The 15,353-nt window shown below is 40.1% G+C and overlaps 1 protein-coding gene and 1 long non-coding RNA gene across 2 annotated transcripts in view; one reads left to right on the top strand and one right to left on the bottom strand.

Annotated features, from left to right (window-relative positions):
* LOC135161693 (myocardin-related transcription factor A) overlaps positions 1-15,353 on the bottom strand; it is a 98,125-nt gene that overhangs the window by 48,781 nt on the left and 33,991 nt on the right. The window lies entirely within an intron of this gene.
* LOC135161879 (uncharacterized) overlaps positions 1-15,353 on the top strand; it is a 40,659-nt gene that overhangs the window by 1,059 nt on the left and 24,247 nt on the right. The window contains exons 2-3 of the long non-coding RNA XR_010298866.1: positions 13,164-13,207; positions 13,355-13,452. This is a non-coding gene — a long non-coding RNA (uncharacterized LOC135161879). The remainder of the gene's footprint in view (positions 1-13,163; positions 13,208-13,354; positions 13,453-15,353) is intronic.

A 15,353-nucleotide genomic window follows, 5' to 3' on the forward strand; every position in this document is an offset into this window, starting at 1 on the left:
CAACTCCCTAATATAAATAATGTACTCTTTCATTGCTATTCCGTGAATTACCAGAACAGAAAAAAAAATCGAAAATTATCGCCGATGAATTTTGCCATACGAACTTATACATTTACGAATACTCTCACGACTTGAGGAAGTCAGATCAGCAACTCTGAATTTTACACTTCATCGAAGGGTTTTAAAAATGCCCTCATCTTTTTTAAATTATCCAGAAGAAATACCGATTATTCATTCACCGGATTTAATCGAATCGATAACGTAAGAGAGGATTCGCGCGATTCGTGTAAGGACCGGACGTCATCGAGTCTCCGTCCCTTCTTGGTGGACCCACGCGACCGGCTATAGAAGGGCGATAAATCTTGATTCACGACTGGTGCATAATTAGCAGCACCGAGAGATTCTCACTCTCCCTCAATCGATACACGTATTTTTTTTTTATTCATTCTGCTACTGGGTATACCATTCGCCGAAATGAATCAAGGAGTGTCAGATACTTCTTCTTATTCCTTCTCATTCCTTCTCGTTTAAATTTTATATGTACCTACAATGATTCGTGTAACCAACGCTAACGTCCTTGAAAGAGAGCGAGAGAGGAAGAGAGAAAAAAAGACAGTATGACAGCATCCCTATTTTCTCTCTTTTATTTCCATCGATTTGGAAGAGTCAACTGTTACGCGTGTTCTCCAGAGTACTGTATACGTGATCAGCACAAACGAGGAGTAGATGTTACTGTCGAACGTTCCGTGCCAGTGTTTATCTCCGATCTTCAGCCGATTCCCGCCCTGAGGAGATAGGTGGAGGGAGAGGGAGAAGAGGCCCTTTCGTGCGAGTCCCTCGACGGAAAGATCCCCGGTTAGATTTCACATGTGTGATTTCTCGCGTGTCGATCGATCGATTCGATCGCCAAAGCAGACACGTCGCGATTTACCAGCACAAGCGATACGATTCGATTTCAGCAATTTCGAAATTTCTTTTTTTCTTTTTTTTTGACGGCTTTTTAACGCAATGTATATTTAATGATATTTTTACGTGTGGGCGATTATGAAATGTTATGTTTCTATGCTCATTTCAGTTTGATTCATTTTTCATGTTGACCCGGGAGATTCGAGAGGATATTTTAGTGTGGGTGGACGATGGCTCTTCCACAATCACCAAAGGCGCCCACCGGCTCCGCTGTGTTTCACCTTACTTTCCTACCATCGTCGCAAGTGCTTCGCATCATTGTGCAATTATCAAGTATATGAAGAGGAAATTACGAGTCATTTTCTATTCGATTTTAGATTTAATCTCCTTAATATTCGTGCAATGTTGGGAGATTTTTTTTTGTCTTTTTTAGTGAAAGTTGTGGAGGGATATTATTCGATAATGTCACAAAAATTGGATAATTATTTTGAGATGAGTTGATGGGGAGTATGGACACTGAAGAGCCTCGATATTGGTCACTCAATGCAATTTCTCCTGGATGTTGCACAAGGTATATCCAAATTCATATTCAGTGGTTAGCTGATATTACGTTGCTGCACAAATTTCTTATTAATGACATAATTTCAAATGAATTTGATGACTCGGAAAGAGGGAGCTTATGGAGAAAAAAAAATTGACGAAAAATTACCAAAGAAGAGAAGTAATTGTGACGCAACTTTGATTTCCAGAACTTTTTCGCATTAAATAGAAAAAAGTACGGGATTGCTCGGAAATCTGACCCTTCGATAGCGAGAAATTTTGTCCAACGTCTCCCTCTCTCTCATTCTTTATGTAAAATTGACGACCGATAAAGATAAACAGGTAACATAAGTTTGATACCTGTCGAGCTCGGGCTTGTCGCAGTGGATAAGTTCGTTGCCTCACACGCGAAAAATTCCAAGTTAAAACCCGCCCGGTTAAACTGGTGCGATCTGGCCATTTACAGTTAAGGTCCATTGCAATATATCCTAATCCGATCGGAGCAACATAAAATAACGCAAATCTCAAGTGTTGATCCCCCTCAAAGGCGAAGTACCCAACAGTGCGAAAACCGAAGAGGATGAATTTGACGTAAAAATACCAGCAAATCAATAACCAGTGGAAAAATATTATTGTGAAACGTTCGAGGGCTGACTTCTCATATGGTGCCCGCAGATAACGAGGTTGTTAATTAAATCATGACATGCAGTGCTGTACCGATCATACCTGTAATTAAATTGGAAAACCGGCGTGTTTATGCCGATTATAAGGCATACGTTAGCGTCAACCTGACCTGCTGGCGTCATTTTGATGAATTTACGATGAGCCATCATAGATTTCCGATTTCACATCCACCACAGAAGATCCCATGACTCGGCTTGTCAAAGAAACAGCGTCAATATGTCACGCCTAAGATTTATAAACGACTAATTACTGATAAGTTAATAATCCCCAGAACTGGGAGTTTAAAATCCATCTATTTTACTCCGTAAGGCTTTGTAGAACCGTTGAACGAAGAATCTTTGCGGTTCGGTGTCTGCCGCACAGCCCGTATAATATACCCTCCTGCATGATCCTGTAACGCGAGTAACGATCGTTCGGGTAACGCGACTCTTAAAGATAATGAGCGGTGCGCAGATCGCTCATAAAAGTAATGACCGTCGCCCCGCGTACACCGTGTGTAGAATATGTGCCTGAGGGATTACAGTATTGTCGACTAATGTTAATGGTTGTCTGTGATACAACCCTTGAGTTGAAAAATCACTGTCCGATGATATTCGAGTAAATTTGTCGATAAACATCGATAGTTGAATCGTCCTCATTCTGATCTAAGGAAATGGAACGGCCGTGCTGATGCTGATGACTGTGCAACGTAGAGAGGCAATTTGCGGGGAATTCATGGCTCCTTGATTACGAGTAATAAACCCTGCGTTAGGACAAAATTTATGACCCTCTGTGGCCACCTATAGCTGCTCCGATCGCCACCCCGGGGTTCGATTCTGGCGGCGTATCCCAACAGGAGCTCACCGTACCCTCTTTGTTTCCCTCTCCAGCAACATCACTACGATCAGTGTAATTTTTTCCAACACTTTGGATTATCAATTGTGAGAAATTGTTTTTTAAAAATGAACAATAGACGTAAATAAACGAAGTCTCTAAGATGAATTCTGGGAAGTCTTGATCTCTCTGAGATACATCAATGTTGTCGGACACCCGAATAAATGACAGACTAAGGCATGGAGTTTAATGACGGCCATAACTCAAAGTACCTCTCGAAGATGGCAAGTAACGATCAACCGACACTGGTAATTCGGATGAACGAGAGTTTAAGAAGAAAATGTGGGGAGGTATACAATAAAAGAATGGAGGGGATGGGTGGGAAGTAGATTTTTAGATTCGTTATGATTCGAGAATTGACAGAAGAGAGTCATGGATTGTTAGGGGAAGTTGTGGAGAAAGCTCCGTCGCGCAAGCTCTCCGGGTTCTTAATCGCCAAAAGGAAAGAAGAATTTTCTTTCCAAGTTGAGACCGATTTTTCATTTATTCACCGAATGAGTCTGGATTAATTAGGCCCAAAAATGAGTTTATTCCCGATGAGAGGTAATTGTTATTTTTCAAAAGTGTCAATTTTTAACCTGAGGAATATGCAAAAAGCTCTGGCGTTCATGTTATTATAGCCACAACGCATCTTGCACTAGCGCAGGGGGTGCGCTGTTGCGCAACACTGGCGCCAGAGTCAGCACGCGCATTTACAGTGCCCCAGGGGCCACGGCAAAAGTGACTCACCAACGAGTCTCCCATAGGCGTGTTGTTACGGAGGAGAAGAGATTCCGTCCAAGGTGGTCGAGAGGCACCCAGTTCTGGCCACGGCGACTTAGGAAGGACTCTGCACTAACTTTTTCCCCCTTTCTCTCACGCCATTCTCCGTTGATAAATTCGTGGCGACGTTCGACAATGAGACAGCCAAAAGTATTTTTAAAAAAAAGGAAAAATATCGGGAGGACAGAACTAAAGAATAAAAAAAAAAAAATAACAGCGAATCCACGAAAACAATTCGGTCACGGCACTCTAGCGTGAGGAAGGAGTATTCGAATATTGCGGGTAGTATGACGTCATCTGGGTTACGAGAGGATCAGATGAAATTTATCTGAAAAGTTTTTGAATTTTTTGAGTAGAGAACTTGACTACAAATGAGGGGAGATAAAATTATCCTGTGGTGGTAAAAACAGGTCGGTTAAATGTTGTTGAAAAACTTAAAAACTGTATGCGCATTATTCAAAATGCCGACGGTTCAAGTACTGTTGTCCGGTTGATGCAATTCAGAAGGTAGCAGAGGAGTGGCAGATTCTCTCATCGTCTTTCCCCGGTGTCGTTGTTCATGACCCAGATGATACCTTCTTTGAGTTGGCCCGGCCATCGCTGAATACCAACATTTGTTGATTACACGAAACTGCTGTTAATGATGCAGAAAACCATTCTCGCGGGAAGATGACGAGGCTTCAATTAATTTCCAACCGTGATTCTCCCATTTCCACAAATCATCCATTTATGGATTAATTTAATTAATTCTGTTCATAACTAATTCCAATATTGGTCCACTAATTATCCTTACTTGTGACATATCTATCCCCGAAAAATTCGACAAACTTTTCAGATAAATTCCACCTGATCTCCTCCAGGATTTTGAGGGTTATCCAAGGGCGAAGTTCCACTGCAAAAAATCCCCGTTCGATTTTCGACAACGTGGCTAAATAATTAAAAAAATAAATCATTACAGACGATAACGACGAGTCGCGCAGGAAGAGCAAAGTTTAGTTGGAATTACTGTAAAAAAACATAACAATGGCGTGTTGGAATGGAAACTAGTAGTATATTTCGATACTAGTGCGACGGGGGGATAATGAGAGTGGAGTCGGCGGCCCGGGGTGACGCCGAGGGTTGCCAATAGTACGATTTAAACCCCCCATCGTATGTGTATGCGAACTATATTTTTTGTTTATTAGTACAAGAATTTTTTCTCCCTTTTGGCTCGGATTATAACGCCACATTCGCGAGATTCTACTCTGATCACCTCATTAACTAAATGACTATTCTTCATGATGTGCACGTGATGGGATTGTCAAAAAAGAGCTTAGCCGATCCTCACATCATAATGATACTAGTCCCCTACTATTGATGAACTTTATTAATAAAAAACTCATTAATTAGAACTCGTAATGGAAATGTGAAGAGAGAGAGATAGAGAGAGATGATTACTGAGCATTTCATCTTTTTCCATCCCTCAAAATTTTGCTCAAGATTTTTGGGACACCCTGTACATGGTGTTCAGAAGACTCCAATGGGAGAAAGTGGACCATACTCTTTCGCGTTTTTTTATACCTCAAGCGCACAAGCGTACGTGATATGAAACAAGATTTTGTAAGATGGCCAAATTGACGATTAAAGACTCGCACAAGGCTAGCTGTACACAAACGAATCAAATTTTTAATGGTGTTTCGATCATCAGATTTATCATGCCCATGAACTATAGCACTAAATCACATATTGAAAAAGCGAAAAATTGAAGATTAAAACGGCCGACAGAAATATTGGAGATTGAGCCATAGGACATGGAGACAATTTCGATAATTACAAATCCCTAGAAAGGGGGGAAAAGGAAAGTAAAATTATAAAATGTGGGAAGACTAGCATTCTCATGATTTTGTGAGTCCTTTCAATTTTAAATTTGAAGACCAATGGGAGTGCCTCCCTATTCCATTCGTCCCCCAACAACCCCTCATAATTGTCGAGGTGTTCCTCATGTTTCTGTGGCTCTATCAGCTTCACTATAATTTATTAATTTTTTCGAACTGTCGAGTCGAATTCGTATTTTTTAAATTATTTGGACATCTTTCAGAATAAATTCAATTATATTTTTTCACGAGATGTTGATATCACATTTGTTTTCATTAACTAGACAATCATTGTTATTCTATTTAATTGTGTTAAATCATTTTTTGCCGAGAAATCAAATATTTATTTATAAAGAAAATTTCATGCTTTATAGCCGCAGTTTTTTCTCACTTTCGTCGGTTTGGATTAAAAATTAATCTCATTTTGGATGGTATTGAACAACTGGGTCCTAAATAAGCCTAACTGACTCTAAATGCACACATCTTACCTCTGACTTATCGGAGGTAAAAATCATTCACCAACATTCAACTATTGCGACCCAATTCTTTCCCAGGGCACGCGCACAATTGACCGAAAACCAATCCATCAAGTAACGTAATGCATACGTCTTTACATTTACGCCATTGTAGCGAATGAATAATTACAAGGAAGAAGCAAACGAGTGAATAAATTTCAGGTTCGTCTTTAACGTCCACTCGATGTCACGGTGGTCAAGACAGATACAAATAATCACCGAACGAGGCATAATGAGGCGGTAGACAATTATTAATGATTCTGTACACATTGAATTAGATTGATTGTTCTATAATTTTATACAAAAAAATTTTTTCACTCTCTCTCTCTTTGAATTATGGAAAAAGTAGAAACAAGATAATGGTGGAAAAAACTAACAAGTCCGGGTGGACTTGAATCACGTGAAGGAGAAGCGTAGAGCGGCACAAATAACGATATAAAATACCGAAGAAAGCCAGTCATGTAGATTAGGAAACCATTTGCAAGTGAAACCACATGATCTTATTGTTCTTCTTTTTATTATCCATACAAAATGCGATTTAAAAAACTATCTCGACGATTTACGTTGTCGTGAATGTTCTCCTGGCAATCGTTTGATGCAATTCTCGATGGATAATGCAGAGATTCCAAAGGTATTTATCTTCATGACCCCGAAATATTTATCCCAAAATATAACTGATACATAAATGAACAAGAACCAGAAGTGGACAAAGAACAAATGCCTGGATATGTGATTGGATTCTTGGTACTCGGTAAGGACGTGCCTCGAGAAACAACTAACCTGATGGTACTATGCCAGTCTGGATTGGAACATACTCCTGGTGCATTAAATTGATAAAAAGTGGACGAAATGAAATAACAAGAAAAAAAAAAATTAGACAATGTCATCTTGACTGGAGATGGTGTCAGAGCAATGATGTACTTTAGTTTCTCACACGTACATTCAGTGGTAAAAATCACGCTAGACATTAACAAACCGTGCGAAAGTTTGTTTTTGTTTCCACTGGATTTCACTCCAAGCCCAGTGGGATTTGCTGTTACTATTATCCCTTCCACTCCCTTGTGCACATATCTTTGTCCATGTATTCGACTTTCTCATAACTGACCAAGGTTCTACTAGGGCGGGAAAGTACAGTACTACACAGCCAACGAATGATGAAGCACCTGTATACCGCACCCGCGAAGTGCAATTATCATCCATTTACCGGTCATCAAGCAGTTAGTACAATTACGAGGGGACTATCACAATCGTTTTCATCACAAGGGTGGGGGGGGCTTATATGCTGGAGATCTTGAGAGCCTGACGGACAGCAATATCGTTTAAAAAAAAAGTCAAAGAGATAGATGACTTGCTAAAAGTGGGAAAGAGAGCGAGAGAGCGAGAGGGAAATGTATTTCTGTTGAAGCACCATCAAACACTCCACCTGATGTTGTCATTAAATGTACGAATTGTGGCTTACATTATAAGATAGAAACCACACCCTAATGTTGCGCATCCGCCTCAATAATATCGTACTCTCGATTGCAAAACAAACGCCAAATTGTTGATGCCAGCCAAACAATAGGCAATGAAAGGATCACGGATCTTTTATCCTTGATCTCACGATTTGACCTCACTATCGTTATTATGTGAGTTTGTTGACGCAGTTGACCAAATCGTGACAAAGCGCAATCTCATTTAACAGCGAGGACCAAATCATACGAAATCGGCAGATGAGAAGGTAACAAAGAAAACAGCCACGTTGAAGAATGTCGTTAGTTTTGACATGAGACCAGTCGTAACCATCAGGACTTGACTGCTCCACGTTCTCCGCAAATCTTCAGTGGGGCCTCGAATGTGGAGACGTGGTAAACTACCGATACCCACCGAACTGTACAGAAGAGAGTACCTCATCCACGATGAGAATATTTACTGTGTCTACAACGATACGTCAATTGATTGTGGCGACGTATTTTTACTAGGTTCTTACAAGCCGTGAGTACCAACTCTATAGCTGACTCCCGCCGTGCGCCATCTCACAGGGAGAATCAACTCTGTCTTAACCGGCAAAAGACCAGAAGATACAAACCGAAAGCCCAGCATCAGAGGTGGGTGAAGGTTTTGCTTGAACAAGGAGAGAAGTCCTTTTTCTCCCCCTTTATTCGCCTCCTATCGTTCGATGTCGCCAATGAAATGCCGATCCACTGATGTGTCGTCGGCTGGTTTGACGAGGCCTGATGGATGCTCCTGGAATCTCGGGACTCCATGGGCTGGCTCTCTCTCTCTCTCTCTCTCCCTCATCCTCCTTCTCTCTGCCAAAGGGACACAGTTACAATGAGCAAAATCGCTGGTTTAAATCAAAAAATCCCTCGCGCGCTCCCACAATTTCTTCTTCTGCTCCTTCCAATCCTATCAGATGTTGTACCGCTCATTGTATACATCATTTATTGCCGTATGTCCCATGAATTCATATTTTCAACAATATCCATACAACTCAATCCATCCTGAGTTAAATTCTCATGTCGTTATTCGACATTCAACATTATAATTCACGTAATTACAAGCGACTTATTCATGCTAGATGATAGAAATGCTGTGATGCATCACCCTTATTCAAAAATATGAAGATATCCTCTATCGTTTGTTAATGCCTCCTCAGTAGATAGGTGGAGGAGCGGATGTGCATGCCGTGCGGCCATCTATTTTTGCTACACGACGCACTCTGCATCGTACGGTAAGATCTGCCGCGGGAATGAGGAATGAGGCCAATTAAACGGTATATCATTAGCCAAAGAACTGCACCTCGCACGACCCGTACGCGACAATGTCCTGCATTCTGTTGAGTAAATCACTCGATACTCTTTCGCCCATCTTTTCCACTCAATGTACTCGCTAAATAGTCGATGATTCCTGCCACTTCATCAGCCAAGAATTCATTTCCTCGTCCTCCTCTCGTCTCAAATGTTCCAATAAAAATTTAACCTCCCGATGAATATCGATGGTAAAAGCATACGCGGGTGGCAGACGCCTTTGACGAAGCTCTCATGGAACTCAACTCGAGGTGAAAGACAAAGAAGTGACTGGAAAATAAAAAGAAAAATATGGCAACAGGTGTACAAGCCAGGTTTTCCAATAAGATTGACTTCCACGACTTGTTTCCGGGAAATAGACTGGTTTCCAATAGGTGCAAAAGCATCACGTTATCCACTTGTTATAAAACATTTATTGAAGTTGATTCTGGTAGATAAAAAGTCATTGGCTCATCATGGAATCTGACCGAGTAAGATGCCGGTGGGTTGTTTTGGATTAAAGGGGTGGGAGGCGAAGGGGATAAGGTGAATCCTAATGGCCAAAGGATTTTCCCCATCACCAAGTCAAGAACAAAGAACAAGGCTAAGTAATACAACTGATAGGTATTGCGTTATTATCGCTCATCACGTAGGTACTTAGAAGCAAGTGATATTCTTTCCTCTCGGTGGTCGTACAACGTGTGTCCACGAGGACTCCCTACCAAGCACTTCTGGTTTGACTCGTTTCACGACTTCAACTGCCACATTTCTTCTTCTTCTTTGCCCATGTCCACATCGTCTTCCTCGCCCTCTTCCTCCTATTCTCTTATGTATAGAAACGATATATACGTGTCGATTTTGTATTATACGATGGTGAGAGAAGGGTGACTCTCATGAAGAGGATCAACGATTCTCCAGGTTCCGTGCCAGACAGCGCTGCGCCTCCATGTGCTTCCAGGAATTCACCTTAGGAGACTTCCCCCTTGGGAGTGTGACAAAGAGGTGAGTTCTGTAGGGAAGGAAGATGTAGAGAATGGATTGAACTAGACGGTGGGAACGAATTGCCAGAGACCAACGCGTGGTCTTGTTTTGACGCCGGTTAGGAGCATCGACCTCAAAGGTCGTCGTGCCATCATACCTCAACCTCTCCTCTATCCAAGGAGAAGTTGGCTATTATGTTTAAGGGCGGGAAAAAAATATTCCACCATGAGGAGGGGAGGGAGGATGAGGGAATACTGTACTTTAGCCAGTGGCATTACAGTTATGTATAGGTTCATGTCTTTATTGTTTATTATTCAAGGATATTCACCAGGTGAATTGATTCCTACTGGGCGGGCCAGTGCAATTATTTAATGGCTCTTGACACGATGTCGTACGACACAAAGTTTCATTCTTGCTGTGCCAGCGACCACACCGGGACCGCCAAAGAGAGATACCACGGAGGCCACTACACGCCCAACAATGACTATCAACTCTGGCTCATTGTCCTTCTCTCACGAGCGCTAAGATAGCCACCCATTGTCAAAGCAATACCTTTTGTTAGCTACATTATGAGATGTGTATGTGTCTATTGGGGATTAAAATCTCCCGCAGTGATTCAAGAAGAAATAAACAAATCATTACAGCCTTATGACAATCGGAATTTCAAGGAGGCGAATGTCATGGCCAGAATCGAACGTGAATTCTATCCATTGGATACTGTCTGGCGCTTTCGAATTGTCAGACGTTTTAGGGGAGGAATGAAATTGCCACTCCGTACGATAAGAAATGTCCAGTGTGTATGAGAGGACCAGTTCCAACGCAATCGAATGCCCCCCCGCTGGCACAAACGAAAACTTTGTACCCAATGGTTTGTATTTCTTGCTGACGCGTCGGCCCTGCCGCGGATTCGTGTTGCGTATTTCGACGAGTTTTCGAACTGACAAACACGCCACGCCACTTTTATATACAGGGAACACACCCTGGTATGAAATGGTGCGTGCTTGTGCGTGCGTGTTTGCCTTTGGGGAAAAAGAACGAAAAAATGAATGGGGGAAACAAAAAATTGAAAAAAAAAAAAAAAATTGATGACATTGCCACTGATCGTTACCAAGGGACATTCACGTCAGTGATCATCGATATATCAAGCTTTATATTGTTAAAATTGACAAGTGCAGAGTTTACCATAAAAATTCTACTATGGAATTGATATGAAACTTTTCGTTGAATTTAATTTCTGCGAAAGGTCAATTGTTTTGTCGTAAAATTTTGATGATACAACCGGAAAATAATATTCCAAATACATTAGTTCAGTAGCAGAAGTTATTGTTGTTTAGAAATCTTCGCTTTATGCATAACATTTATATTTAATATTGACAAGTTTTTGTTGCAGGGTTTCACTATCAATCACACGATGAAGAAATAAGGTCGCATAAACGAAAGGGAAAATGGCAATAAAAAATTGTATTCAAATGGATCCGGTCATTTACTAAGCTATTTACTCAATTTTAATACACATTGAACACGAATAAATTGTCTGTTTGATACAATTTTTTCTATCAACCAATTTCATTCCATTTTTATTTGATTGAAAAAACCTTCATCCAGATCCATTGAAAATAATTTGACAGTCGATACGAGCCTCCGCCTATTTCTAGATTGTCAACAAATGAATCATTTGAAAGCTTAAAATTGACCCGAATAGATCATCCGTTAGTCATTGAATCATCCCTCTCGTAAATAAACATTGATTCGCCGAACCGAATTCCCCAGTAAAACTGCACCAACGAAAAAAAAATCCAGAGAGATCTGCCATCGGTTTCCGATTTTTTCTAAGTCACTATATTTATCCTCCCCTGAATAATGATGTTTCATATTCAAAGCAAAAAAAAAAACCTAAAGATCAGCGGATACAACGGTATACCTCTTCGTGAAGTCGGGCGCGTGCAGCAGTATACATCCACAGTAGCTTTGGAGAAAAAGAATAAAAAACAAAAAAAAACAAGAAACAAATGGAGAAGTTGGGTTGTGTGCAGGTGGGGACGTACCAACAGAGAATCAGTAAAAAAAAAAGGACTGTTGGCGGGTTAGCGGCAAACGGGTGATGGTTATGCGTGGGAACGCGTTTTCATTAATTCACTGGTATTTCTTGCTCACATACGGAGAAAAGCGTACGAATAAACTGCAACAGTATTATAGGAACGATTCGCGGTCAGGATGTCGACGCGTCTTTGCACACGAATAGCTTTCTACATATACACACATACAGAAATAAATGTCTCTTCTCGTCTGATATATTTTCTTCCTTCCGTATATCGATCGTTGAATTTTTACACTCTAGTAATATGTTCACTTTATATCTTCTACCGGTGTTTTATTCACTATCAAGTTCTATCGTAAAACCACTTGGAATTGCAATGATATCGAGGACAACAAAACTTGATGTACATTTGATCCTAGAATATTTTTACACGACATTACCGAGAATCAGCCAATTTATGACGTTTCTCTTGCTTTTCACGATTGAAAATGGAGAATCCTTTGAAGCCTAAAAGTACTATATAAAATCTCGTACAGGTGTCTCTAATTGGGTATTTATAAAACAGACCTTAGTAGGCTGTTGATTTACGTTTAGAAGCGATATCTATTCCGGTGAGTAGGCAATTACAATTGCCCGATGGCGCTGCTATCTTAGTCAGTCAGTTAGAATCATGATTTATAGAATTTAAAAAACAAGGACAATTTTCATCTGCGAGTTTAACGAAACAAGAGAATCCATGAATGTTTGTTATATTTTTTATGGTGTATTCATCACTTTATCGATGTTGGTTTTGCGATGAATAAAACGTATGATTCCGCATAAACGGAGAAACTTCTGACAGTGAATCAGGTAGAATGGGAGCGCAATCTTCCCACGCAGCCAGCTGGTGTCTCCCACCATTCATCCATTGCTTCAATCCTGAAGTCTTCATATGATGGACAAACAATACCACTCATTGCAATGGTGTATTACTTCAGTAGCAAGTGAATTTGTACAAAAACTTGCCCTCACAACCAAAAATTTATGACTTTAATGTGTTCGATACAACAATTTGTCGCTTTGTTCGATAATTTACGATCAAAATAAATGGCTATGTGCACTTGCGGCGAATATATGAGTATTGTAATAAGTCATCCGATGATTTCAGGTTCAATTTACACCATCGTAATTCAATGTAAAAATACATCATATTATAGCTTTATTCAAATGTTTCTTTAAATTGATTTATTCGATTCTTTTTCAGGCGCCGCCCCCAGATAATTACTTTGGTCCGTACAAATGCACTGGGTAAGCCATAATATCTTGAGAAAAATTGTATAAAAATTTATCGACGCATTTGACAGGGTCAAAAGCACAGAGCACGGGTGTTTATTTTTTCAATTGATTTTTCGTCCACGTTACGATTTCTTATGTTATTCCATTTTTTTTTTCCAGAAGCATTTCGCATCGTGACGCGCCCATCTTACTGGGAGAGTTACCGTTTTGATTTACTGCAACCTGACCCCCTACCTGCCCGTGGCACTGCAAGAACAGTGAGCATTGAAAATAATAAAAAAAAGAATCGGGAGATGAAGAAAAAAGGGAGATAAAAATTGGGAGTAAAAGCAAGGGTTATACCGAGTCGCTTTCGACAGGCTGGTTCGTTACGTTCTTTGAATTTACGGCGCGTTCAACATCGAAACAAAGGAGATATACAGTGTACGATATAGAAATGTGTTTCTGCTACTTTGGTTGAGACGAAAAAAATGCAGACGAGAATTTACTGAAAAATATCACCTCAGAAGGAAAAAGGAAAATTAATTCATTGACACGAAAAATTGGCCTTATTTCTCAACGCCGGCGATACTAATTTACCGGACAAATAATTTTATCTTCGGGGTGGTGGAAAAATAAGCGGATAATTAGTGCACGTAGGAATCTGTGAAGGATCACCAAAATGCCGCTTGCTGCATGAAAAGAATTACATGATTGATCCGACCGGGCATATTATGACTTTCTCGCCGACAATCGGATGTAATGCATATCACACACGTCGAGATAATGAACCAAGTGGTATAAATTCACTGATTCTCCGAAGACATATCTTGTTTCTGAATATTCCACTGCGACCCAATACTGTCAACGATACTTGAGATTTTAAAAAATGATCTTTGGAAATTATTACGAGTGAAAAAAACCACTGGGAACGAATCGAAATTTCAATTGCAATTTGGAAGATTGTTATCGATGACGTCTGTCCCTCTTGATTAATTTTGAAATTGAAGAATTTTCTACTTTCTATCGCGATTATTATGAGAATCGGGTCTTAAATTGCGAGGGATAATTTAAAGCATTGGTAGAAACGGCATTCGATGTTTGTTGGGGAATTGAATTTTCAGAATGGGAACTCAAGTCGTCTTATAATGGCGTACATAGCAAATAAAAATATCCGAATATCCCGAACCTCTTATAATCATCAGATTCTAATCCGCAAATCAAAAGAATCGTAAACATCATCCCATAAAAAATATAATTTCGGTCAATTCTCTATATCTTTTAATGTATACTGTACATATACTTTTTAAATATACATTAGATCAGTTCAAGGAATATTTAAAAATCGGTTTTTCGAAACGTTTTTCTCCGTCGGGATCTGATTTATATCTTATTCAAGCGTGGACAGACTCAGCTCCACTTCCCCTCTCATCGCCAGATCAATTTATTTCCTGAATTTTGATTATTTGATTGATCTAACAATTAATATGTTAATTCGATAAATAGTTTATCATTGTTCGATAGCAGTAAACCCAATGCTGACTGTAAAATTGATTGATCAAACTATTCCAATCGACTCGATATTGAAAACGATATTGTTGACTTCATCGTGAAACATAATATAAATCAATCATTCTTTGAAAACCGTTTCATAACGACATGTCTCCCACTCACTTATGCATAACGCCTCGATCAGTCTCGGCGCGTTATAAAGTCTATTTCGAAGAAAGCTCCACTTGACGGTCACCATTTCCCATGCCACTCACAAACCCTGAAGTAAACGGAAGTTGGTACTGCATGGTATCAAAAAACCTTGTGCGTCCCACACGTGCGTATACTCCTTTTGACACAGACACAATACGAATAAATGGAAACAAACTGGCGCATGATTGTCCTACACTCTGATACTAGATTAAATTATATACAGAGCAAATGGTGGACAGTGGAATTGCGGATACGCGTGGTTATTGTCCGACGATTTAGCTGGTGAGACGCACAATGATCGACCTCCTCAACCCACACAAGTTTCCTTGTCTTCTCGCTTGCCACTAGCCATTAGTCATTAAAGAACGATCAACGATAGATGAGTTCCAAATCAATCATGATAAAATACACCTCATTTTTACTAAACGATGCAATGATGATGAATCCAACGAGAAATTTTTTCAAATCATATCAC

The sequence above is a fragment of the Diachasmimorpha longicaudata genome, chromosome 1 (assembly GCF_034640455.1).
Source record: "Diachasmimorpha longicaudata isolate KC_UGA_2023 chromosome 1, iyDiaLong2, whole genome shotgun sequence".
NCBI classification, from domain to species: domain Eukaryota; kingdom Metazoa; phylum Arthropoda; class Insecta; order Hymenoptera; family Braconidae; genus Diachasmimorpha; species Diachasmimorpha longicaudata.